Source organism: Sus scrofa, chromosome 4, assembly GCF_054392235.1.
Source record: "Sus scrofa isolate SSC_HxYL_T2T_F1_AM1 chromosome 4, Sscrofa_HxYL_maternal_Yorkshire_Landrace_v2.0, whole genome shotgun sequence".
In the NCBI taxonomy this organism is placed as follows: domain Eukaryota; kingdom Metazoa; phylum Chordata; class Mammalia; order Artiodactyla; family Suidae; genus Sus; species Sus scrofa.
In genome coordinates this window covers 10,355,675-10,380,765 of record NC_139386.1, presented here as the reverse complement: position 1 = coordinate 10,380,765, position 25,091 = coordinate 10,355,675, and the positions used below count along the sequence as shown (strand labels likewise).

The following is a 25,091-nucleotide window of genomic DNA, read 5'->3' as shown; positions in this document are numbered from 1 at the left end:
TTGAATACGGCTGCTGCCCAGGGGGCAACAACCCACGGAAGAGCAAAGGTGGTCTGCAGAACGCAGGCCAAAAAAAAGGAAAGTTGACAGGTCATCGCCAGATATGGAGTTTAAACTGTTTATCGGTGCTATTTTAGACTATAGCAAGTGTCTTTAAGATTCAGGTCCTCCTCTAGTCATACAGATTTCAATCAGGAACTCGTCATGTCCTCTGCTCTCCCTGTAGCTGGATGGCTGCAGGATGGGGAATCTGACCACGGGAGCAAGATCTGCAGATGCTGAACATGAAGGGTTTGGGCCCCACTTGGTAATAAGCCGGTTCACAGTTGAGATCTGCAGCAGAGAGTCAATGTACCACCTTCAGCAATTCTTCCTGCAGGGGCCTGAGGATCTATTACTGCACGTGAGAAAACATCACCAACCTACCAACTTTCCAAGCCAAAGAAAAGGTACTGCATAAAACTGACTCACCAGAGTCCCCTTTCCTGTGTAGGCATAAACTCCTCCTTAGATGTGTACACATCTTGAGGGCAGCGGCTACACCAGGCCCGGAGTGGGGGCTCAATAAATATGAATCGAATGAAGCTACATCTACACGGAGCACACAGAATCAAAGGTGTACAGAACCGCATCTGAACTCACAGAACGCTACTGTTCACGTCTCCTGCATTATTTATTTTAAAATCGTAGATGTTCTTTACAATCCCTCGCTGTCGCAGTCAAGGCTCTCACTAAACCATGCCGTCCTGCACGGATGTCAGGATCAGCAGTGTATAGACAAAGCGGAACGGGTCCCTTTAAGACCCTTCAAGTGAAACCTGCCGTCGCAGTTTCACTGGAGGGCCAAGCCCAGTCTTGCTTTTCTCTGGGAAGCTCACTCTCTGCATCTAATGGTTAGAATCCTTGCAGGACCCACACCACCTGGCACTGGTATCACTGAGGGCCCCCAGTTCCACAGGGTCACCCACGTTCCCGTGTTCAACGATCCCTCGTTAGCAGGTGCAGCCTCTGCCTCTGGTGTTCATTCTGGACCTGGGAGAAGCAGGGCCCGGCTGTGGAGCCAGACGAAGTGGTCTCCACAGTTCAGAGCTCAGGCTGAGGCCAGGGTGACCTTGCGTCACCTCCTGCTGGCTCTGCGGGACCCTGCACAGACGGTGTTCCCTTCTGTCTTGCTTCCCTAACTGTCCTCATATTCTTGCACTGGCCCATTCTCGCCTCCCTTCTCCCCCACCCCCCCGCCCCCGTCGATGGTAACAGGACCGTGCTTTATACACATTACCTTATTTAAGCCTCACAATAACTTATAGGGAAGTTTCTGATACCCGTATCTTACAGAGAAGGACACTGGAGACCAGAAGGACCCTGGGTCCTGCAGCTCTTAGGACACAGAACCAAGAGTCAAGCAAGGTCTCACACCCCCATGTTTGTAAGCATCGTGCTCTCCAACCTTCAAACCTGACACAGTGGGTCCAGAGGACGGAGAAGCTGTGAAGAAACAGAATCAGCCATGGGGTCACTAATCAGGCCACAGGAAAAACAACTTTAAGAACCCTTCCTTTCTAGGCGTTCTCTGTGAAGGAGCCAAAGAGGAATTAAGATCTTTGCTTGACAAGCCCAAGTGGCCCTATAAGGAGGGGGAAGGGACAATAGCAAAGCGGAAGAGGTCAACCCTCGGCTTGCTGGGTCTGCGCCACTCAGCTGCCCACCAGCTACTTCACATGGGTCCATCTGCTACCCGACCACCGGGCTCGACTTGGCAGGAGGGAGTCAAAACCAGAGGGGCTTTCCACTCAGCTTCAGGTGCAGGTGGGGAGCTGCGTGCTGCCTCCGAGGCCTCGATAGAGGGCGTCCCTTCACTTCACTGACCACTGGCACGCGCGCTCCGACACAGGAAACAGGTTTAAGATCAGTAACTAGTCACAATGGCGTGTGGAGACACGTGGACTCGTGAAAGCTTCTAGGCGTGCCTTAAAATATCAGAGACTGGCTGAAAAACACCACTGAGGAGTTCCTGATGTGGCTCGGCAGAAACAAACCCAATGAGCTTCCATGAGGACGCGGGTTCGATCTCTGGCCACACACAGTGGGTTAAGGATCCAGTGTCACCACGAGCTGTGGTGTCGATGGCAAACGTGGCTCGGACCCCAAGTTGCTGTGGCTGTGGTGTAGGCTGGCAGCTGCAGCTCCGAATCAACCCCCAGCCTGGGAACTTCCATATGCCACGGGTGCAGCCCTAAAAGAAAATACATACCTACATACATACTACTGAGAGTGACTGGTAGAAGAATCCTTGAAAGGAACTGGTTGGCTTCTCCTTGGGGTCAGCAAAGAAAATAGAAGCTTATTTGAAAAAGAGGGACAGCTCCGCCACCTGGCACTGCCACTCCAGCGCTGGCCCTGAGAAAGGCGACCTTAGTCCGTGCTGAGGAACGCGAGGGGGACGGCGAGGGACACCCAGCCGCTGGCTCAGACACCCACAGCTCTTCACCCTCCACGGCCTGCGGGCCACACTAGATGTGGGAAAGCCGGCAAAGCCCAGACAGTTCTCTTCGTCAGGGCGAGGAAGACGGAAAACAACGGGGCCCAGAGACTATTTCTGAGAGGAGAGAGGCATGGGGGCGGCCCGGCAGCCAGAGCACGTGGCTACGTGGAGAACAAGTGGACAGACAGACGGGGCCAGACCCTGCAGGGAGGACAGGCCACGGGAAGGGGTCTGGGTTTTATTCTGAAGACAAAGAGGGTATGAGGCAGAACACGAACTCAGGCAGTCAGTGCTGGAGCATGGGCTTCCAGGCCTTCTTTGATGTGGCCACTGATGACCATTTGTGGCTTAAGGGCTCCAGGGAGTAACATCCCCACAGGCCATTTTTATTGCAGGGAGTGTACCTACGCCGAGACGGACATCGACCCCTAATCCCCTGTGACTCGGTTTACAGTATGAAAAGGGCAAAGAAACCATGAGATCTACAGGGCATGTCCACCCCCACAACTCCTATTGGATAAGGACTGATACGGGTAACTGAGCAAGGCCAATGGGAGAAAAACACGTCTTTCTGGACCCCACACTGGTCTCCCCATCTTTAAAGGATAAAAAGCCTTACAGGCCAATAGAGAGCGGGGGCTCTTCTCCCCCCCTTCCAGCAGCTCTGGGAGCTCTCTGCTTTCCGGTAATAAAGACTTTGCGACTTTGCTTGCTTGCCGCCTGTGTGTTCGCGGAGTTCATTCCTCGACTACGTGAACAAGAATCCAGATTCCAGTAACATCTTCCCGGCATCAGTTAGTCCAAGATGGGGCCACTTGTGCAGAAAAACAAGGCAGTTAATCCTGAACTCCGGACAAATGACTGGAAGTGGAAGTGGAAGACAAAGGAGCAAGACTGGAAAGACAAGAGCCAATAAGCTGGGTATTTCGCCAATAGGACTTCTCTCAATACTTCGGTGGTGGCTCAATCCACTTCCTCCTCCAGGGCCACACCCCAGATTTAAGGCTTCCTCCAAAAACACTCCTTCCCCTCCGCACTCGTTCAGAACCTCGGTGGGTGGTGGGACCCGAGGTCACATTCCTCTCGTGTAACCCTCTGTACCCAAGAAGCCACGAAATCCTGCTGAGCCCACCTGTGCAGCCGAGTCCACCTCTGCAGCCAAGTCCACCTGTGCAGCCGTTCTTCATCCCCTTCCCAGGCAGGAACGCCAGGACAAGCTGTGCCCAGGCAGATCCCTTGACGGCCTCCAGGCTCCTCCTGTTTCACCCTCTACACTGACACTGAAGTAGCCTTTCTAAACCTTAAACGTGAAATTGTCACTCTCCTGCTTTAAAACCTGGAGTAACGCACAAACCCCAGCCAGGACGCAGCGGACCCTCTCTGACTCCTTTGTGCAGCACGCCGTCGCGTCTCTGACCCCCCGCGCCACACTCCTGACAGTCCAAGGTCATGCTGCCCAAATACACCAGCCCCTCTCGGGCCCCGACTCTGGAGATACCAATTCCAGTGGCTACGATCCTCTCCTTTCTCGGCAACAGTTTTGATCCTCTCTGCACCAGCTTAGCAATCTTACAAACGCATGTTCAGCCTTTAAGGCTGAGTTCTATCATCTCTTCTGTGAAACCCTCCCCTTCCCTCCGAGAAAGAATCCTCCTCCTGCAGTGCTGAGTGCCCTGATCATAATGACCTTTTCCTTACACTTCCAGCTCCAGCAAATAAATGGCAGCGAGTAATCTCAAGGTACTACCTATGTATTTCACTCCCTTTCTCCAGCTGTAAAGCACCCCCCACCACCACCCAGGGCTGCTCATGGCAAGGAGACCCAGAAGGTCACAGCACAGAGTCGACCCCACGCGGGATCCCAGTCACCTGGCAGCCAAATCTGACCCTACCCCGCAGACCTCTCAGGTTCCGAGCTTCCTGACCTGTAGATTTGGGAGAATGGACCCACAATGCAGCTTCTTCTGGCTCTGATTTTCTGAGAAACCAAGCATTTAAGTCCCAGGGACATTATCCTACTGCTTCAACTCTCCTGGCATCTTAGATTTTGTTTTAACTGGAAGACATTTTAGTTTTTAAAAAGTAACACGACTCACATCCACAGTGAAGGACCAGGGAAGGATCTTACATTCAAGACTTCCGTGCAGTTAAGAGGATTAAACCAGGGCTGAAGCCCAAGATCCTAATTCCAGCCATTTCTGTGTTCCTTTTTTGAGTTCTCTGTCCTCCAAGAGATGTTTTGAAAGTTCTTCTTGAATTTTGCATTCAAAGACTCTATTAATCATATTAGGCAAGCATTACTGGTGCCTTTTTATAGATGAAGAAATTGAGTCAGAGTAAGTATCCAGGGTCAAAAACCTAGTAAATGGCAAAGCCAGGCCTTTTACCCTAGAAAGTCTAACTGCAACGTCTGTGTTCTTCCTGCCACTGACTATTTCTCCACTTAAGAGACATGTTCTTAAGCCCAAGAACTCCTCTTCTTATCAAGCCCAAGTATGCCACACATGAAGCTTTCTATAGGTGGCTCAATGGTCCAGCTTCTGATGATAAAAGTTCTACAGAAATACAAGCCATACACCACAGGTGACTTCCCCAAGTTCAGTTTAGAACTCGTGTACTCTCCAAAACAAACAGCAGATCTGGTCATTGTTAGCTAATGTATTTCACAGAGAAAGCCAGGCCTAATTTTTTTTTTTTTTTTTTAGGAGCCCCGCATGCAGCATATAGAACTTCCGATATGCTAGAGGAATGAATTACAGTTGGGGTTGAACTGCAGCTGTAGCCGCCAGCACACCCCACAGTCACAGCCACTCAGGATCCAAGCTGAGTCTGCAGCCTACACCGAAGCTCAGGCAACACAGGATCCTTAGCCCAGGGATCAAGCCTACATTTTCACAGATACTAGTCCGGTTCGTTACTGCTGAGCCACAACGGGAACTCCCCACAGGCCAAAACTGAGATTGGGGATCAAGAAACCCCAGCTACACATGTGCATGAAGATGATACCTAAAGGAAAGTAGTGAAAGACTATTTTAGTGAAAGACTATTTACCATGAGGGGAAAAAAAAAACAAAAAACAAAAACAAAAAAACGCACAGTGAAATGGAGTCTAGCATTTTCCACACTGTGATCTGTAGAAAACTACTTCTGAGATGCTGGCAAGTATTCTGGAGAGAAAAGAGGCCATGACAAATCCGGAAAACACTATGTGCTAACCATACCTTTCTTCTGGACACCAATGCACATCAGAATATCAGAGACTGGAATATTTTAAAGAAACACGTTTAACCTTGTAACCCAGTAATTCTCAATTAAAATAACTTCTTATTATTGAAATAATTATTTTAAATCAGATTTTTTTTTTGGGGGGGGTCTTTTTAGGACCAGACCCATGGCACATGGAGGTTCCCAGGCTAGGGGTCCAATTGGAGTTACGGCAATGCCAGATCCGAGCCGCGTCTTTGACCTACTCCTCAGCTCAAGGCAACGCCGGATCCTTAACCCACTGAGCGAGGCCAGGGATCAAACCTGTGTCCTCATGGATGGTAGTCAGATTCATTTCTGCTAAGCCACAATAGGAACTCCTAAAATCAGATTTTTTTTTTTTTTTGACACAACTATGAAACAATGTTTGCTGGGACATCAAAATAAAAAAACTATTTAAAAAAAAATCTAACAAAATTAAGCCTCAAAAAATACACTGCATGTGTGTGTGTGTGTGTGTGTGTGTGTGTGTGTGTGTGTGTGTGTGTGTCAGTTAAGAGGTCTAATGATGTGTTCATGTCAACAACGGAGATTACTCCAAGAAAAAGATAAAATGACTTCAATCAACTTTTAACAAAACCAAGATAAAAGAACTAAGAGGGAAAAATAATCACAACAAAAAGAGAAAAAAAAGTTGACATCCACATACTAATTCCATAATTAGTATGTGGAATTCTTATTTTGCTACTATTGCAATCTAGAAGAATGAGGGCAGAAGATATTAACACAAGAAGTTGAAAACAGCAAACATGGGCAAAGAATCTGAATTACACTGATAACTGCTCTTTCATTTGACATAGTAATCCCTTTCCTGATAAATCCTATCAAAACTACCACCACTTTCTCAAAAGTAAATAAAAAGAAGATACTATAAAACACGTTACCAGGTTTTAATGTGTATAAAAAGCTAGTACATAATGTGTAGAACATGGATTACATGTATAAAAAGCTAGAAATAACCTAAATCCAATAACAGGGAAACGGCAAAGTAAAATATGAAACAAATAGAGGGCTTATACGATCCCTAAAAAGTAGGATAAACAACTGCCATTTATTGAAGGTCAATTGCGTGAAATGTGCAAATACTATGAAATTCCATTATTTACAATGTAAAATTACAGATTTTACAAAGATGTGAATTACGCAGAAATGTGAAGTTTAGAAAGGTTCGCAGAGATGTTTTGAAGCTGTTGCTACCTAAGACTGCTAGGGACTAGGAACTTTTTTCTTTTAAAATAATTTCCTTATGCAATAAACATAAGGTTGACGCAGTACTTAAAAATTTTAAGAGTCTTGTAATTCAATCAGGTCTGCTTTTCCCTCAGCAATCGCAAGCGATCCAACAAGACGTTAACTTTCATCAAAAACGAGGGAGAAACAGTACATATTCTCAGTAATTTCCTTGTTGCCTTGCAAACTGTACATTTAAAAAATTAGTAGAATATTGTGTTTCAAGAGCTCCTGTCTGGGGCCAAAAAGAAAACTGTAATCACAGCAATTACCTTGTGAACCTCTAATTTCTGTTGTAGTTCTAAAGTTCGGAGTAGCACACCCACCCACAAGCGCCATGGCTCTTTCATCTTGAAGCAATTTCAGCTCCATTCTTAGGACAATAATAATTATAGGTACAACAAGGTATTTAAAGACCAGAAAATAGTCATGAGAACACCATTTTCCATGTTCTAACATAATGAGAGTTCCTTAAAAGAATTAAAGCCTAGACCGGAAAAGTCTCCTGAGTCATATCTTTCCAGGACCCTTAGAATTTCTCAGGAACCCATCTCATAAGAGAACAAGAGTTTTCACTGGTGAACAGATTAGGAACCCCTGAGCTACCCAGTCAGCCTTTTTAAATTCCTACCAGTTCTGAGGTTCATATAATGTCCTTCTAAACCATATGTCTGGGTCTTGATCCAATGATTCCAAATATGCTACTGATGATTGACAGTCATTGAGGCTTAATCACACAATTTTATCTACAGCAGAGAATCATGTAACTGCTGACTTAGATGCTGGGAAACATGGTGATCAGGAGCAGAGGAAGGAGCCAGACAGCCTGCAGTCAAATTCTAGCTTCACTGCTTCCTAACTACAGACCTGGGCCAGTTACTTAATCCAGCTGTGACCCACCACAGAGTCACGTGGATTAAGAGAGAGAACCACGCAGAGAAAGCACTCAGAACGGTACTCAACAAACGTTAGCTAGAATTTGCAGATGCAGGCAGTTGGATTTATTTTTTCTAAGGTTCCTAGGAGGTATACAGTGAGCAAGGAGAATGTTCACATGGCTGGTGGTGCTACTACAGAAGGAAAAGAAAAGGGGGAAACAGATATAAAATCTTCCACTCAGACTAGCTCTTTAGATCCGTGATCTCCCTAAAATGTACACAGTATAGTCCACTTCGGTGCAGGAAGAAACACGTTAGAATTCCTGTTTGTACTGTTTTATGATAAATAATTATATTAGCACAGAAAGAGTATGTTTAATATATGCATGTGTAGATGTCATGCATATGGAATGCATGCTTTAAAAGGTCTTAAACCTGAAACTAACACACCATTGTAAATCAACTCCAAAAATTTTTTTCTTTAAAAAAAAAAAAGGTTTCATAAATGAGATGCAGAGAAGATTGGAAACCACGGCTCTGTTAATGAACACTAGGATTTTACTTCTCTTTTGAGTATCAACTACGGGAAATGTGGAGTTAAGACAAAAATGCAGCTCAGGGGCTCTTTGCTGTCTGCATCTTAGAGAGATGACAGCCTGCCCACCACTTAAAAGGACACGACCAAAAAAATGCCCATGGGTTTTTCTTAAGGAACAGCAACCAATCTAATAATGTTAACTTAGTACATGGAACAGCATCTAAAGGCGTTAGTGATACTGCATAATAAAAGCATACTCCCTTATATATTTTCTTGTCACTTTTGCATCTGATTTCCCCAGCTGCCCCCAAATGATCACAATCTTTCCTTTCTGAGGGATTGAAAGCTCAGAGAGACTAGGTAACTTTTTTCTAAGCCCATCTGGATCATAAATGTCATCTCAAAACTCAAGTCTCCCAAATCAGAACATAATTTTAAAAAAAGATTCTGTTCCCAGGTGCTCCACAAGGTGCCATGCTGCAAAAAGCACATTAACGTGGACATTGCTCCCTGGTCTTCGGTTTCCTACCACCGGGCACTTAGGAAACATGCTTCACTGGCTTAAAGACAAACTGCAGAATAATATTTGTTTCTTTAACACAGTAACTGAGCAAACTGAAAATACAAATTTGAAACTTTGCCCATAATACCACGGCTCTAGAACAATATTTTCTTTTTTTCTTGACTTGCTGTCTTCGTTCATGTTACACGATCATGACTAGTCAATGCTTCATGTGCAATCTGGAGTCTGCTTTCTGGCTTAATGTGATGCTGAAAATACATCCATCCATCCTGCCTGAGCACAGCCTTTACCACTTCAGCGGCTGCCTAGCACCCATCACCCTTATGGGTCGTGTGTCTCCTACATACTTTTCTTGCTGAAAGCGAAACGTAAAGGCCAGTTTTTTCACTTTTGTAAAAACCAAAGTATTTCTTTCTAAGACCTACTTTTCAGTATGGTTGTCAAATAATCCAGTTGCTTTTAATAAGGATGACTTTAAGTTGTGCATGGTTTTAAACATGCGTAAGGAAGCACCTCGGGGCGCGAGGGGTAACTTTTAGTGTATTAATAATTCACATGCCCCCAAGTCACAACACTGTCACATACCAGAAATGTCACAAATTTCTAACCAATCCTCTTGCAAATTACAGTTGAATATGATTTAGGAGAGTGGCTAACTCCAAGTGTAGGCATCTTAAAAGGGTGTGGTGGGCTGATATGGAACATCCCCCATTCTAAGCCCCCCCACCTCCAGCACGGCTGTCTTTTAGAGGCACCCTTTTAAGTAAATCTCCCCCAGGACAGTCAATTCAATGTCTTATTATCAGGAAAATGCTCACAGCCCCCAGGACCCACTGATCCAATATTATATTAACTTGAGGAAAACAAGGGTGAGGTACCAGAGTTTGCTCTGAAGAACAAATGAATATTATGCTCCACTGGGTGCTATTTCCATAAAGGTAAGTCTTTCTGTTTACGGGAACTGAAGAAGTTTTCTACAAATCAAACCTCTGAAATTAAATCTTACTTTCTCAAAGATGTACATATTAACATTTCAGAGATGCTTTCTTCAACAGGCACGGCTTTGTTGTTGCTTCATCAGAAAGAGTCCTTTTATAATGTAAATGACATCCTCCCACATTCAGACCCAGCTTAACTTGAACTGGGGCTGCAGCTGCAGAGTATCTGGAAAACAAGTTCCAATCTCCACTCTACGAATTCATTCCTTTGACACACACCTGGTGGGAACAACTTCCCAGGGTCAAGGAACAGGGAGATGGTCCCTGGCCCCAGGGACTGTGAAGGATTGCTCCAATCCTGCTGATTAGGTAGCTAGACGCAAAATCCTTTAGGATGCTTCCCTAGAATACTGTATGTGGGGGTAAGGATGACAGGACAAAAATGTATTTACCTAGAAGCAAACCCTGTAGTACATTTTAGAAAATGTTTAAGAAAAAATAATAGCTCGAAGGCAGGAACAATAAAGAAAATATACAGTCTCCTCGATACATACATATAAAAGCTTTTATTAAATTACATTTTGTGGATTGAATTACATTGTAAAGGGAGGGGACAAATTTCATTCGAATGATCCTTTAATATGTTCCGGGAGTAGAATTAAAGGGATACTAATGGCTTAAGAAGTGGTTTCCATTTCCAATACCAACATTGAACAAAAGAAGAAGAAATGGGAGTGCAAAGGCTTTAAGAAAGCATCAGCTTATAATCAATAATTTTATAAAAACTGAGTGTTCCAAACGTCCATGCTGATTCTTCAATAAAGGAACGTGTTGGTTGGATGGCCACTCCCGGGGGAGTCGGAATGAGGCCAGGGCAGTAACTGTAACACATCCTCAAGGAAAGCATACCCTCCCCTCTTAAATCGATTCTAGCTGCTACTGTGACCCTCAGTACAATGGTAAGTGACGTTTTACTACCTAGATACCCCAGAGAGCCTCCAAATGACTCCACTTCTCAAAAGTGAAAAAACAGTGCCCTCCTTACCCAATGACGAGGCCCACTATGAACTCATGAGTGATCCAACCCAGTCCCTTTCAAACCACAATAGATTACATCGAACTTGGTTAATGCTTCACACACCCCGACTCCGGAGGACTTGGCGTGAGGAGTGGTACTTCTGGATGAATGTTTCATTGCATGAGCTTTCTTTTGAGGGGTACAAGGGTGGAAAAGTACCACCCTTTCACATATTTAGAATATCCTTAGATCAGAGAACTATTCACCTAGATCACCACTTCCCCAAAGCTGTGCCCAACTAGCCCTATTAACGCTTTGAGCAAAAGGGGATCTACAGTCAGTAAATCTGGGAAACGCTCCCCTCTATGCCCTCTTTTGAAGACTCAGAGCACATCCATCTATGCAAAGTCCGTGTTTCTTTAACACAGTATCCTGTTTCTTTAACACAGTGTCCCTCAAATTTGCTGGCCTCAAAAGCACACATTCCACCTCTATCCTTTTTCACAAGCGCCCACTGACATCTCAGAACCAGTTCTCCACATAATAGACACGTTGGGTAACAGACTTGGATCACAATGTTTCGGAAAATCTGTTGTAATTTACATCGGAGAAAGCATACGGATGGCTCACAGGCGAAATTCAATTTGCACAATATCTTTTTGTCAATTATTCAATTAGCTTCCAAACATTTAAAACTTGGGAGATTTAAAATACAAATTCCAAAGTCCAATTTTCCGTATAAAATGCCTGGCTGAGCTGAATGCACCTTGTACCAGGAAAGACCTGGGAAGTAACAGGGCCTTCAGAGGAGGGCCAGTTAGGGCCTCCAGCTGCCTTTGAACCACCAGGTCACAAGGTCTCCTATGAACTCCACCTGTGTTTCTGGGCAACGGCTCTGTGATGGAGGCTGTCGGGGGTGTGTTTGGGATGCTGGAGGAGAGAGTCACTGTGGGTACCTGCCCATCTCCCCGCCCCCCGCCCCAGACTATCTCCTCTAGGAAGCACAGGGCCCTGGTGCTTTGCCAAGGACGATCCCTGTCTACACCTGCTCTGGCCTAATGCAAGACAGGGCCCCATTCTGGATGAGTGATAGCGTCACTGCAGCTGTGAACCCTTCCCAGAACTCCTGGACACTCACTCACCTCGCCCTTTCTTGCAGTATTTCCACTGCCTCATGGGAGCGTGGTAGAAACAGGACAGACACCAGAGCCCAGAGGAGCCGGGTCTGATTTCGGGCTGCCGCCGACTGGCTTGGGGAGGACAGGCAAGTCCCCTACTGCCTAATGGTTCAGAACCCGCATCACGCTATCTCACAGAGCTCAGGGCAAGACCAGGGATGATGGGGCAAGGCCTGGGTAAACAGCAGGGGTTCGAGAAATCGTATTTTCAGTTCTGAGAATGTAAGTCCCTGGAATTCTGGCTGTCTCTCTCACAACATTGCAAATGCAATGGTGTGGGGTTCTCATGGTAGATACATAACATATGATTGTTGACTGACCTGATGATTTTTTCCTTTAAAAAAAAAAAAAAAAAGGCTAAGAAATGTCCTCGTCTCAAGTTTCATGGTTCTTTAATTCTTCCAATTTTAGTTTAACTGGTGTGGAACTATTTTCCCTATTTGCTGCATCAATTTCAAAAATAAATTCCGGGAGTTCCCGTCGTGGCGCAGTGGTTAACGAATCCGACTAGGAACCATGAGGTTGCGGGTTCGATCCCTGCCCTTGCTCAGTGGGTTAACGATCCGGCGTTGCCGTGAGCTGTGGTGTAGGTTGCAGACGTGGCTCGGATCTGGCGTTGCTGTGGCTCTGGCGTAGGTGGGTGGCTACAGCTCTGATTGGACCCCTAGCCTGGGAACCTCCATATGCCGCGAGAGCGGCCCAAAGAAATAGCAAAAAGACCAAAAAAATAAAAAAATAAATTCCGGAAGGGCATCTATCCATTTACTTATGGACATTTTTTTTTATATATATAACATTTTGAAGGCTGGGGGGAAGAAGAAGAAAGCAAGAAAGAAAAAAATTCTCCCCACACCGTATGGGTCACAAAATCCATGAGCTGAGCTGATTTAAGAGAAAACAATCTGCCTGTAATTTAGAGAAATAAAGCGATGACTCACTAAGATGAACTTGCTTTCTTTCTCTCAGCCTCGGGATTACTAAATATCAGAGGACCCTCCCCTGAGGTTCTCCCCAGAGTCTTTATTTATTCCCAACCAGCTTCAAACATTCTCCTGTTCTCTACTCCTTTTAAATTTGTCCCCTTTCATTTCAGCTAATAACTGAAGTAATTTCTCACGAGTTCTTGCTATGGAAAGAAAACCTCAAAGTGGATGCTTAAATGCTTATAATTCACTTTCAACCCTTGCCAGACCTCTTTTGTGAGAGGACACTGGCACGGCCGGGGATGCAAGGCCCCTCCTGCCGGCCGGCGCTTCTCTGAAGTCTGAAGCTAATAGTCGAGGAAGAGATGGGGCACAAGAAGACAAAAGAAAGCAGGGCTCTGATCCAGCAAGTGCCTTTTACGGGCTGGCTATGACTATACACAATGTTCAAGCAAAATTAGCAGAAATTAGAGATGCTGTTTTTAAACTCGAACCCAATGGGCCATTATTATCTTGTCATGCTCGCTCACTAATGAGCCAGGTCACGCTGCCTCACGTGGCCTTCACACTTCGGATTTCATGTAATGGACAGGCAGGTGGGGCGGTGGGGGTGGGGAGAGTCTGCATGACCGTGACTTCATGTGAGCAAAAGATGCTGCAGGAGGCTGGATTAGAGCGGAGGGCGATGAACGGCACACTTACAGGGCAGGAGTTCCACGACAAACGGGTTCTATGCAACTGCCTACTTCTTGGGTGAGGATTACAAAATATGCAGGCTTTCGAATTAACTGCGTTTATCTCTTAGTCACTGGCTGTAATCAACCCATAAAAAAAAACACCAAGTAACTCCACTCGCTTCAAAACATCTTGGGGATAATGGAGAGAGGATACGTTCACAATTTTTTTTTTCAAAGCGAAGAAAAAAGGCCAACTAACACTGTTCGTTTATACATTGTTCAGTTAGACCAAAAAAATCCAAGAATTTATCATCTTGCCGGCCAGTGGGCAGTCCTAATGTCTCCTGTTATTTCTGTGACACTAAAAGGTCTCTACGACTCAAGTGTAATGATGACAATCACCACACCACAGGGGTAGGGCCCGTATTAACCGTCTCCTCCTGCCGAATCGCCGACCACTCCGACTGTTCCTAACGGGTCGTTCACCTTGCCGGGCTGCTGGCACAGGAGCTCTGGGTGAACAGGTGCTGGCCTGCTTCGCCTGCATCCGCTGCAGCGTAAGGGACCCGCATGCTAGCAAGGTTTCCACCACTTTTCTAACGGCTGCAAGTTCACCCCATTCCGCTGCACTGCAGAGCTGGGAAGACCTGAGAGATGACACATTCTCTGGACTGCCATATTTTATTTTATTGTATTATTATTATTATTATTATTATTATTATTATTATTATTATTTGTCTTTTTGCCATTTCTAGGGCCGCTCCTGCAGCATATGGAGGTTCCCAGGCTAGGGGTCCAATCAGAGCTGTAGCCGCCGGCCTACACCACAGCCACAGCAACGCCAGATCCGATCTTCGTCTGCAACCTACACCACAGCTCACGGCAACGCCAGATCCTTAGCCCACTGAGCAAGGCCAGGAATCGAACCCGCAACCTCATGGTTTCTACTCGGATTCGTTAACCACTGAGCCACGACGGGAACTCCCCATATTTTATTTTAAAACAAAAGCAAAACCTGATGTCCTGCGAGGCTGAATGGCCTAAGTTTAACACCAGGACTGAGCCCACGCCTGCGTCCTGTGGCTTTCCCTCTACAAGATGCAACTGGCGTTCCGGACGGACCCCAGGATGGCACTTACGGTCCTCAGCCTGGGGGCTGAGTGGGTGTGAGAGAAGCTGGGATGACCCCATGGTTGTAGGAAAGATGGGCAATTAGGCCTCTGAAGGCCCCCTGGGTCTGTGTGCTGAGTCCCCGTCACCTCCGCCTTAACCAGTGGACTGGATATAAACAGGGGTAGCCTAGGCACACCCACCCCAGGAGGAACACGGAGGGAGCCACTTTCCAAGGCAACAATTGTTTGTGAGGGGAAAGAGACATTAAGACAAATATAAACAATACTGTGGTACATAAAGAGAGATTGGCTTACTCTCCCTCGAGATAAAACCCCATACTTCCACAAGTTTCAAGGCCTCGTGTCTCCCACTCTTCAAGGAACCTCATGCAGACACGTAACCCACACGAACTCAACTACATATGCTCAGAACAAGTACAGGCGCGGGAGAGGAATCACTCGTTACCAGAGCAGGTCCTTCTACCCTCATAAAGCCCACTGTGAGGAGGCCAGGCCGCTGAAACTGGGGAAGATACAGGATCCGCTGATCCTTTAGTGCCTGCAGCCCTGCCTATGCCAAGGATCTCAGCAGCTCGGAACTGAGTCTGCAGTATAGACACGTGTCCGGATGTATAAGCCTATGTGTGCTCATGACGTCACAGCCCGTAAGTGCAAGCCGACCATGTTATCTGGTGCTCAGATGAACACAGAGGGCACCGAGAGAAAAACACATGACGGTCAACGTGTTGGCCCCGAACGCAGAATCTTCCTAAGCAATTTTCAAGTTTGTTCCCGCCTTTATGCCATTTTCACCAACCATACGACCTAACCATCCCCTAAACGCCAACCCTCCCTCCAGGAGAGAAGCTTGAGAAGGACCAGGCAGAGAGAAACAGAGAGGGGGGAGACGTGTGAGCAATTCTGGGTTCTAGGTACGTGTGGGGAGTGGAGTAGGTTTGGGGTTCTCTGATTATGAGAAAAGACAGGAAAACCTCCAGTCTGGTCTGTCCAAATCAGAGGCTGCGAACCCCTCAGGCAGAAGTGCCCCCAGGCACCCATGCAGTTGACGCAGAGTAAGAATCTGACACACAATAAAATCTCAGGAGTTCGGGCACACGGTGTATGCGATTACAGTCACGGGAGCTCCCTCTCTCCCTCTCTCAGCGTTTCCCTTCTTTATTAGTCCCGTGACCACCAAGAGTTGGCTCTCAGCAAGCCTGACAATTCTTTTTTTGTTGTTGTTGTTGTCTTTTGTGGGCGGCACCTGTGGCACATGGAGGTTCCCAGGCTAGGGGTCCTATTGGAGCTGTAGCTACCGGCCTACACCAGAGCCACAGCAACGCCAGATCCGAGCCACATCTGTGACCCACACCACAGCTCACGGCAACGCCGGATCCTTAGCCCACTGAGCAAGGCCAGGGATCGAACCCACAACCTCATGGTTCCTAGTCAGATTCGCTTCCGCTGCACCAAGATGGGAACTCTGACAATTCTTACATACGCTCTGCATTCCACCAACAACTGCAGAATAAATAAATGTGGCTACCAGGTATAAAAGGAAAAAACAAACGAACTTTATGATTACTATAAAAACTTACAAGACTGCATGCTCCGAAATAAAAGTAACTGTTAGATATGGAGAATATAGACTATGCAGACTTTTCTAATAACAATCACCATGTGAGAAAAAAAAATGTTATGTCATAAATTGTCTACATGTTCCCAGTGCTGCTTTAAAAAACAAAAGTCTATGTGGGATCTTATTAGATAGGTGACAGAAGGTTTATGCACTGTCCCTTTCAGGAATCACTTGAGATGAAAAATAATACTTTTATACTATGAAGAAAGTAGTCTTTCAATGTCAACTGGAATTCTTTGTTTCTTAAATCCCTTCAACTAATATTCAGACTGTAAGGACGCCTCCCTTTTCACGATCCATGTTGGGATAAAAGCTATCACAAAATTTTGAAAATATTTATAAAATAGGCTTCACTGAAAATTCTCCCAAAAAGCTCTAGGAGAACAGGCCGCAAAACACAAGTTTATTCTCAGATGCATTATTAAATACTTCAAATATTTTACTTCTGCAGAAGGATAAACAGAGAGGCCTGTTCCATGACCCAAAAGCCAGGATTTCCTTGAATGACACGCCAATGAAAAATGCAAACCAGTGGAAGTCTTGACTCATTGTACAGAGTTTGTTACATTCCAACCAAAGGTCTGCCTTGTGTCAAGAGGGAGGAGAACAGCTCCTGAAGGCAAAGATTCTCCTTAACCTTTGTCTCACTTGTGTGGAACATGGAAACACAGAAAATGATCCTCCAAAATACTTAACAGTGTTTATTAACACAGCATTTACTATGGCATTTACTGTGAGCTGATCAAAACACCTACCTTTAAAAAAAGTCCCAACTCAAAGACCAGACAAGAGATAGCCAGGTTTCATGCAAAGGGACCACAATCTTCTTCTAGTGAATACTAACTGGACCAGGCAAGTAGCTTGACCAAGGCCTGCCCATCAACCCATGATGCGGCTGGAGAAAAGAAAGATGCGCTGGACTGATCAGAGCGGACCCTCTCGGGAACTTGCTCTAGACCAAGGAGGGAAAAGACGACAGAGGACAAACCATGACGGACCAGGCATATCTGTCTTAATGAAGAAACACACACTCCGACTAAGCTGCAGGGAAAAGCTACACAAAGCAGAAGCCGGTCCAGGGATGCAGAAAAGGCGACATGTGAGACAGAGACCACGAGGGGGCCTGGAACTACCTGCCTCCCCATCACTGCTTTTGAGAAAGTTTAAGTGAGTCTCTGCTCACGGGAGGAAGCTCTCCGTTAATTCCTTTGGTCTCAGAACCACCCCACGAGGGGAGGATTATTAACCTCCGTAGGCCACAGAGCTATCATGTTCAAGATGAGAGAATCAAGGTCAGCCAACTTGCTCCAGGCCCTAGCACGGGGTCACCCCGAGATCTGCCGCCCATACGGATAACTACCAATGCGGAGTGCGTTCTATGAGCCAGGCACATAAGATCCTTAATGGTTTCTGGAAACAGCCTTGCAAGGCAGGCATTATCATGAAGTCACAGGTAAGAGAACTGAGGTTCAGCGTGGTGAGGCAGCTGGTTTACAGTCATGCAGGTACGAAGAGGCGGTCCCCTAGTCCCCTGCTCTTCCTCTCAGACATCTCTGTGCTGCACGCACTGCCAACTGGGAAATTCCAGCCCCCTCCAACCTGGAAACTCGACGCGGCAGAAGAATCCTCATCAGGCTGATGGGACGTGGTGTGGAGGTGAGCAGACAGACTAGCCTGCAGGATTTCTTGTGTGCCTCCAGTCGCCGCAGGGAGGGAAGACAATGAGACTCCAGGATGCCTGGGCTGGGCTTAACCTCAAGGCAAATCAAACCAAGAATGCTGGCCAGACTGAGACTAGACGACAGAGTCCCTTAAATGCGGAGGGAACACTGCGGGGGGGTGGGGGTGGGGGGCTCACCTCCCGGCTCCTTCCACATTTCACCTGCGGCAGGGCCTCCCTCAGTCCTGTGACTCCCAGCACCTTGCTAGGCTGATGTGACTCTCAGGCCCACCGGATTGGCTGCCCACTTACCCCGCTGCCCCGAAATGCCTAGGGAGAGAGCTGCCAGCAGTGCGTGGAGCACTTCCTCCCTCTCATGAAGAAACACAAACTCCGACTAAGCGGCAGGGAAAAGACAGACAAAGCAGAAGCCAGATGGGCTGAGTTCCATCTCTGATACCACGTCAGCCTATGCAGTGTCTCCCTTTTCAAACAATGGTTGTCTCAACCACTTTCCTCGTTACACTGTAACAACTATATTCTCCCCCCACCCCTTCTTTGTAGGGCTGCACCTTCGACATATGCAAGTCCCCAGGCTAGGGGCTGAATCCGAGCTGCGGCTGCTGGCCTACGCCACAGCCACAGCCACACCAGATCCGAGGTGCATCTGCAACCAACATGGCAGCTTGCAGTAACATGGGATCCTTAACCCACTGAGCAAGGCCAGGGGTCAAACCCACATCCTCACGGACACTCTGTCGAGTTCTTAACCTGCTAAGCCACAACGGAACTCCAACCACTGCATTCTTGAATTGTTATTTAGCTACTCATACACACAACAGCATCAGTTCATTCAGAATTTAGGTAAGTGCTTAGAATGTGCGAAGCACTGTGTCTGTGCTTTTTTCCTGTGAGTGCAAATAAGATAGGGGGGTAAATCCTTGAGCATCTGAAGCTTATATAACACTGGGCATCAACTATACTGCAACAAAAATGCATATACACACACACAGGGAAACAGTCTACTCAAGTGAAAAAATACTGACAGAAAGGGTAAGTCCTCTTCTTGCAGAGACATGCCAGGGTGACAGTGCCAGTGCAGCACAGGTGAACCACAGTGACGGCATGAGATGCTAACTGTGTGCTTCAGGGCTTGGGGGGATGTCCCGCAGAAAGTGGTGTTTCACCAGCCTCTGAAGAGTACATGTGCTCCAAGCACCATGAAGGACATTTTAAGAAAGAGGGGGCAAGGGGGAGTTCCCACCGTGGTGCAGCGGAAACGAATCTGACTAGGAACCATGAGGTTGCAGGTTCGATCCCTGGCCTCGCTCAGTGGGTTAAGGATCCGGCATTGCCATGAGCGATGGTGTAGGTCACAGATGCGGCTCGGATCCCACGTTGCTGTGGCTGTTGTGTAGGCTGGCAGCTACAGCTCTGATTCGACCCCTAGCCTGGGAACCTCCATATGCTGCCGGTGCGGCCGTCAAAAGACAAAAGACGAAAAAAGAAAGAAAGAAAGAAGGGTGAGCAGAGGCAAGGAGAAGCTATGTAGACTAGAACCCCTGGTGTGCAAGGAGTGTTAAAAAAAAAAAAAGAAAAGAAAAATCTTCCAAACATTGTGAACCGGGCCAAGGAGCTGGCCCTTTCTCAGGGTAACACACAGCCATTGGTGGCTTTAAGTAAGAACTGTGACAGGCGCCGAGTCTTGTTTCTGTCACGGTTCCCCCAGCACAGGCAGAATAACAGGAGATGTTCATAAATGTTCCGGAAGTGAATGATCACACAAGCAGTCAGGATTTGGGAGGGAGTTTCCTCTACTTTCCCCAACGCGAAATAAAAAAGCAAAGAAGGACTTCCAGCGGCCCAGCTTCTGGATCAAATGTGACCGACATCCAGTGAGCTCGCAAGAGAGTAAGACATGACTGCGGAAGCACGTGAGCTGCCTTTGCCACAGGCCTGGGAGGCCACCGAGGCGGGCCTAGGTTTCAACATCCTTGGAGGGGCAGGAAAGGGTGACTCACAGGTGAGGAGCTGGATTCCTGACTGAAGTCAAGACGCTTGTGGGGGCCCTGATCTCAATGAAAGGGTGAACTGGGGGTGCGGAGGATCCCTAAGAGCATAGTGAGATGCAAGGAAGCTGGTCTGATCGACAACGAACTTGTGGTTGCCCAAAGGGAGGGGCTGGGGCAGGGATGGAGTGGGAGGCTGGGGTTAGCAGATGTAAGCTATTACACATGAAGGGCGAATCAACGAGATGCTGCTGCAGAGGACAGAGAACTGGATTCAGTGTCCTATGATCAACCATAATGGAAAAGAATACTTTCTAAAGAAGAATGTGTGTGTATATATATGCACATGTACATATAACTGAATCACTTTGCTGCATCAGAAATTAACACTGTGAATCAACTATACTTCAATTTTAAAAAAGAGAGAGAGAGAGAAAAATAAAGCTGGGATGTGTCTAGGCTGGGGGCTGGCGTGGAAAAGCCTCACCTGAGCTTGCGTCACCACTGGCGAGTGGTTCCACTTGTGCGGGTCTGGCACTTGAGCTGAAAAGTGATTGATAAACGGGGTCTGGACATCCAGGCCCAGGGGGTTTCAAGTTAGAAACTTAATCTGAAGCGGCGGTGGTGGGAAGCTCTGTGAACTATACTTGGCACTTTTCAGTAAGTTTGAGGTCTTTGAAAAAAGGTCTTAAAATTAAATAAAACAAAAGGGCCTGTGGCTGGAAGCACCCCAGGAGAATAAATGTAAAACCACTCTGGAGCGTAAGACTTTGAATCAGGTCATACAAATCGCCCAGAGAGCCCTCCTGATAATGAGGTTACCTTCCCCAAATACAAAAACATAAAAGACAGCAATCTGCCTAGAGTGGTTATCAGCAGATACAAAAAAAGGGAACAAATTTCCCTAAGAATCTGAGCTAATTAAATGGACTACCCAATTTGTAAAAAATGAAGACCTAAAATAATAAAAATGAGCAAAGAACAAGATGTTATGAACGACAGATGTGAAAAAATATGAACCGGATCTTCCCAATAATGAAAAAATATCTCTGACAAAGGAATGGTGTTTGTACACAGCTGATAAGAGAGTTAGTGAGCTGGTCTTCCTCTGGTCAAATTATCCTAAGAATGCAGCACAGAGAAAGTAGGACATTAAGAGGCATGGAAGACAGAATGGGAAGGTCCAAACGCTCCTCTAATAAAGTTCCAGAAGGAGAGAAGAGTGGTGAAAGAGTGGACAGGAAAGTGATGAAATTTAGAAAAGCTAATAACCACAGTTCTTTGAGCTTTTCAGAATATGTTACTTATCAACCATCTCTTAAGCACATCCTGCAGGTATGGAGAACAAAGGGAGCCACGATCAGATTCAAAACAAGCACACTCAGCCCCCTTCACGTTCTCTACCTGGGAAAGCCCTGGCTAACCCAGCGGAGAGCACAACCCCCTGCTAAACCAAAGCCTACAGTTAAACACAAGCTCTAGGGCCACTAGAATTCAGTGAAAAAGAGAGTAAGGGATACAGTACTCAAGTAATTCACAGACCTTGAAGAGGAGGGACAGAGCAGGTATGTTATGATATAATACAGACAGCTAAGACTTACTGAGCACTACACAAGACACTGTACTAAGCACTTTCAGTGGATTGATCAGACTAAACCCCCACAGTACCCTAATCAGATGGGGATAATCAGATGATGACTGTGATTTACTTATGAGCAAGGCTGAGCACCTTGCCCAGAGTCACGCGGCAGGTAACGGGCAGCCAGAAGTCAAACCCAGATGGTCTAACTACAGCTGGGCACCGAACCATTCTGGTGTCTAGGCAGAACCCTCTTCTCCTTTGCTTAGAAAATAAATAAATAAATAAAACCCCCACTGTAAGTAATAAATGAATGCCATGTTGAAGGAAGTCCTCTACCCCCTTCTTACAAAACGGTGAGGTCAGGGTGGAGCATCCCATGGCCTTTGGATAGGATACATTTCCTTCATAAACGCCGTGAAATCATCTGTGACTGATGACATTTTTTCCTTGGGAAAGCCTTCTCCTAAGGGGTCATTTAAAGGAGAGGGTGGAAGAGGCCTTCTCTCTAGAGAGAAACCCAGGAAGCAGCTGAAAGAGTCTTCTTTCCAAAAACTATGGTTTGTCTCTGTGGCTACGCAACAGCTTAACAAAGCAACATGGCAGCACAAGAGCCAAAAGATGGTGCTTGTTCCCTCTGTCCAAGAATCTCAGGTCTGGGAAAGCAGCCCAAGGAGGTCACTGACGGCGGAGGGTGGGGCGTGGCCGATGACTCAAAAGTGGATCCCTGCATGGATGGTCTCAGCCCAACTGCGGGCAACCTCTGGAGACCCAACAACGCAGAAATGGTTTAGTAAGTTAAGGAACATCTATATGATGATATTATGTGGCCCCTAAAATAACAGGGCTGGCAACACTTCAGAGCAATACTTGTGCTATTACGTATAGGAGGAAAAAAAAAAAAAAGGCAAATTTTCGAAGTGGCAATTGTTTAAAGCAATGTATGAAGCATCAAAGACTGAATAGCAATAACTAAAAATAATTAGGTTAGAGTGGTGTCATGATGGGTGATCTTTATTCTCCAAAAATTTCTTCAATGTGCTATTGGTGCTCATTTACTAAATTTGAAAAAAAAGAAGGGGTAGTTCCCATTGTGGCTCAGGGGGTTAAGGACCCGACTTGTCTCAGTGAGGATTCAGGTTTGATCCCTGCCCTAATGCACTGGGTTAATAAGGACACAGCGCTGCCACAAGCTCCGGCATAGGTTACAGATGAGGCGCGGATTTGACCTCAAGCCTGGGAACTTCCACATGCCACAGGTGTGGACCATAAAAAGGGGGGAATAAAAGAAAAAAAAAGGATTCAGGTTTCTTGATAACTCTCTAGTTCAAGAATCATGTGTAGTCTCGACAAAATTACACTACGTTTGTTACACTGAAGACTTTCCCCTGAGCGCGCCCCGCCCCCCAACAATTTCCCCACTGTCAGCTTACACTATGCAGGACAAGAGCAAGATCAAGTTTCGGAGTGTGATTCAAGCAAGCTGAGGGAGGAGAAGCAGCAGGAACACTCAAAGGCACTTAAACCCCCAACGAGAAAAGCGCTGTGGCTCGTGGACATAAAACCATTATTGGCCTCCGTGAGGCATTAGCAGTCCAATAATACATTTCTGTTTTAGACTTTTTAGAAAGTGTACTTGAAACCAGAACAGGCCTTGAATTTCAAACACACAGAACTAAAGGAATGCGGCAGAGGGAGAATTAAGGTCAACTGAAATCGGCCTTTTGTCTGGGAGGCATTCTTCAGACTTCGGAAAAAGGCAGAGCTTGGTTGAGCTGTGGATGATTTGAAAGTAAAATCTGAGGTTTTCAGAATTACCCACAAACCCAGAGTTAGAAGGCCACGGCAGATTTCTGTAATATAGTTTCCAGATAAAACAGCCATTGTGTGATCGTGAGTGTACCTCTAACTGCAAGGAAGTGGACAAAAAATTGTTAACAGGATGTCCTGGGAATACAGGTAGTGACAAGTTCAAGTTTACACACATGCTTGGAGGGTCAACAGCGGGAAAGAAACAACGTTAAACACGCTCAACTGCAGCCCGGGGGACGCCCGCTAGCTACTGACGACGGCCGCCCCCGCCCGCCCCGACGCCCCCTCGGGCTCACCATCAGCTGCTGAGGCAGAAAACTGAAAGGGCTCTAAAGGCACCTTAGGTTTTTTCCCCCACTAAGATCAAACTTTCTTTTACTAAGGATCAGACTAGTATCCTTTCATGACCCACTAATGTGCGGTGGCCTGAGTTTGACTAGAGTATTTCTCAAGTCCCATGTATTTTGATGGTGCCTGTTTCTATAGCAGTCTCTGAGTCCCATCTCTGGTCTAACACGGAAATGGCTCTGTGTTCAAAAGGAAATAACTTCCCTTGTTAAAAATGCCCACTGGGTAACCAACTGTACAGACAAGTTTCTTACACATTCAAAATTTTTTGTGTTGATGATATTTTGCTTCATGTGGGCAAAAATATCCTTTTAACTCAAACCTGCATGATAAAATAAAAATTAAATGGGCTAAGTCAGATCTTCGTCCCGTATATTTTTTTGGCCCTAACATCTTAACATCTGAGTTTTTTTTTTTTTTAAGGAGAAGAAACAAAACCTCTCCCGAACATAGAGGAACCTTGGGAAGGTAATTTTTATTCCTACCTGCTGGGAAAAAAAAAAACCCTTAAAGAGGAACTACAGACTCCGTTGTCTCTCCCTACCTTTAAAAGCCATTTCCCTGGTCTGCTCAAATTAATTTTTCATATAACCTTAACCCAGGAGTCATTCATCTCGTGGTTTCTGAGGAGTCACCAACACAGAACGCACGTGCTCGATGACGAGCTTGGCCAAACCAAGTGCCGTCTCTCCCATAGGCACCCGAGCCCTTGGGAGGGGTTGCAGGATCACACGGGCCACGAGAACGAAATCCTGTGCTCCAAGCTCTCACAAGACAGTCAATAAATGGTAGCTCCGCCTCGTCCAAGAGCTTTGAAACCCACAGCTGGGCGATTTCCCCATATAGAGGTATATTCTGGACTCCAGCGGGCGGAAATAAATGGGTGAACAAAGAGGCCTGTGTAGGGCTTTCTACAGGTCAACCAGGCTACAGGGACCCGCTTACTCCGTTATCACTCCCTGCCCTGAAGGCAGCGGTAATGGCTTTGGGCTGCTACCCACTTAGGCACTTTCAGGCTGACGAGCGCGGGTCAATACCCCTCGCTCTGTTCCAGCCCCCGGAGACATCCCACCGCCCCGGTGGCTGGTGTGCGAAAGCTCTCCTGCCCGTGGCCAGCACAGGAGCCGGGAAGCGCTTCCAAATCAGGGAACGCACAGCGTGAAGCCTTCACTCTGAGAAGTAAAATGCTTACTGAAGGAGCCGTGTCGGATGGAAGGGATTTTGCGTGCTTTTTCGTTCTGACTTCACTGTTTGTTTACATTCCTCGAGAAGACGAGAACAGG

General features: G+C 46.5%; 1 protein-coding gene and 1 long non-coding RNA gene across 11 annotated transcripts in view; one reads left to right on the top strand and one right to left on the bottom strand.

Annotated features, from left to right (window-relative positions):
- ASAP1 (ArfGAP with SH3 domain, ankyrin repeat and PH domain 1) overlaps positions 1–25,091 on the bottom strand; it is a 344,867-nt gene that overhangs the window by 152,778 nt on the left and 166,998 nt on the right. The gene's annotated exons all lie outside the window — the stretch shown is intronic.
- On the top strand, positions 15,989–24,245 carry LOC146403666 (uncharacterized). The gene is made up of 2 exons (XR_014843354.1): positions 15,989–16,055; positions 19,602–24,245. It is a non-coding gene; the product is annotated as an uncharacterized LOC146403666 (long non-coding RNA).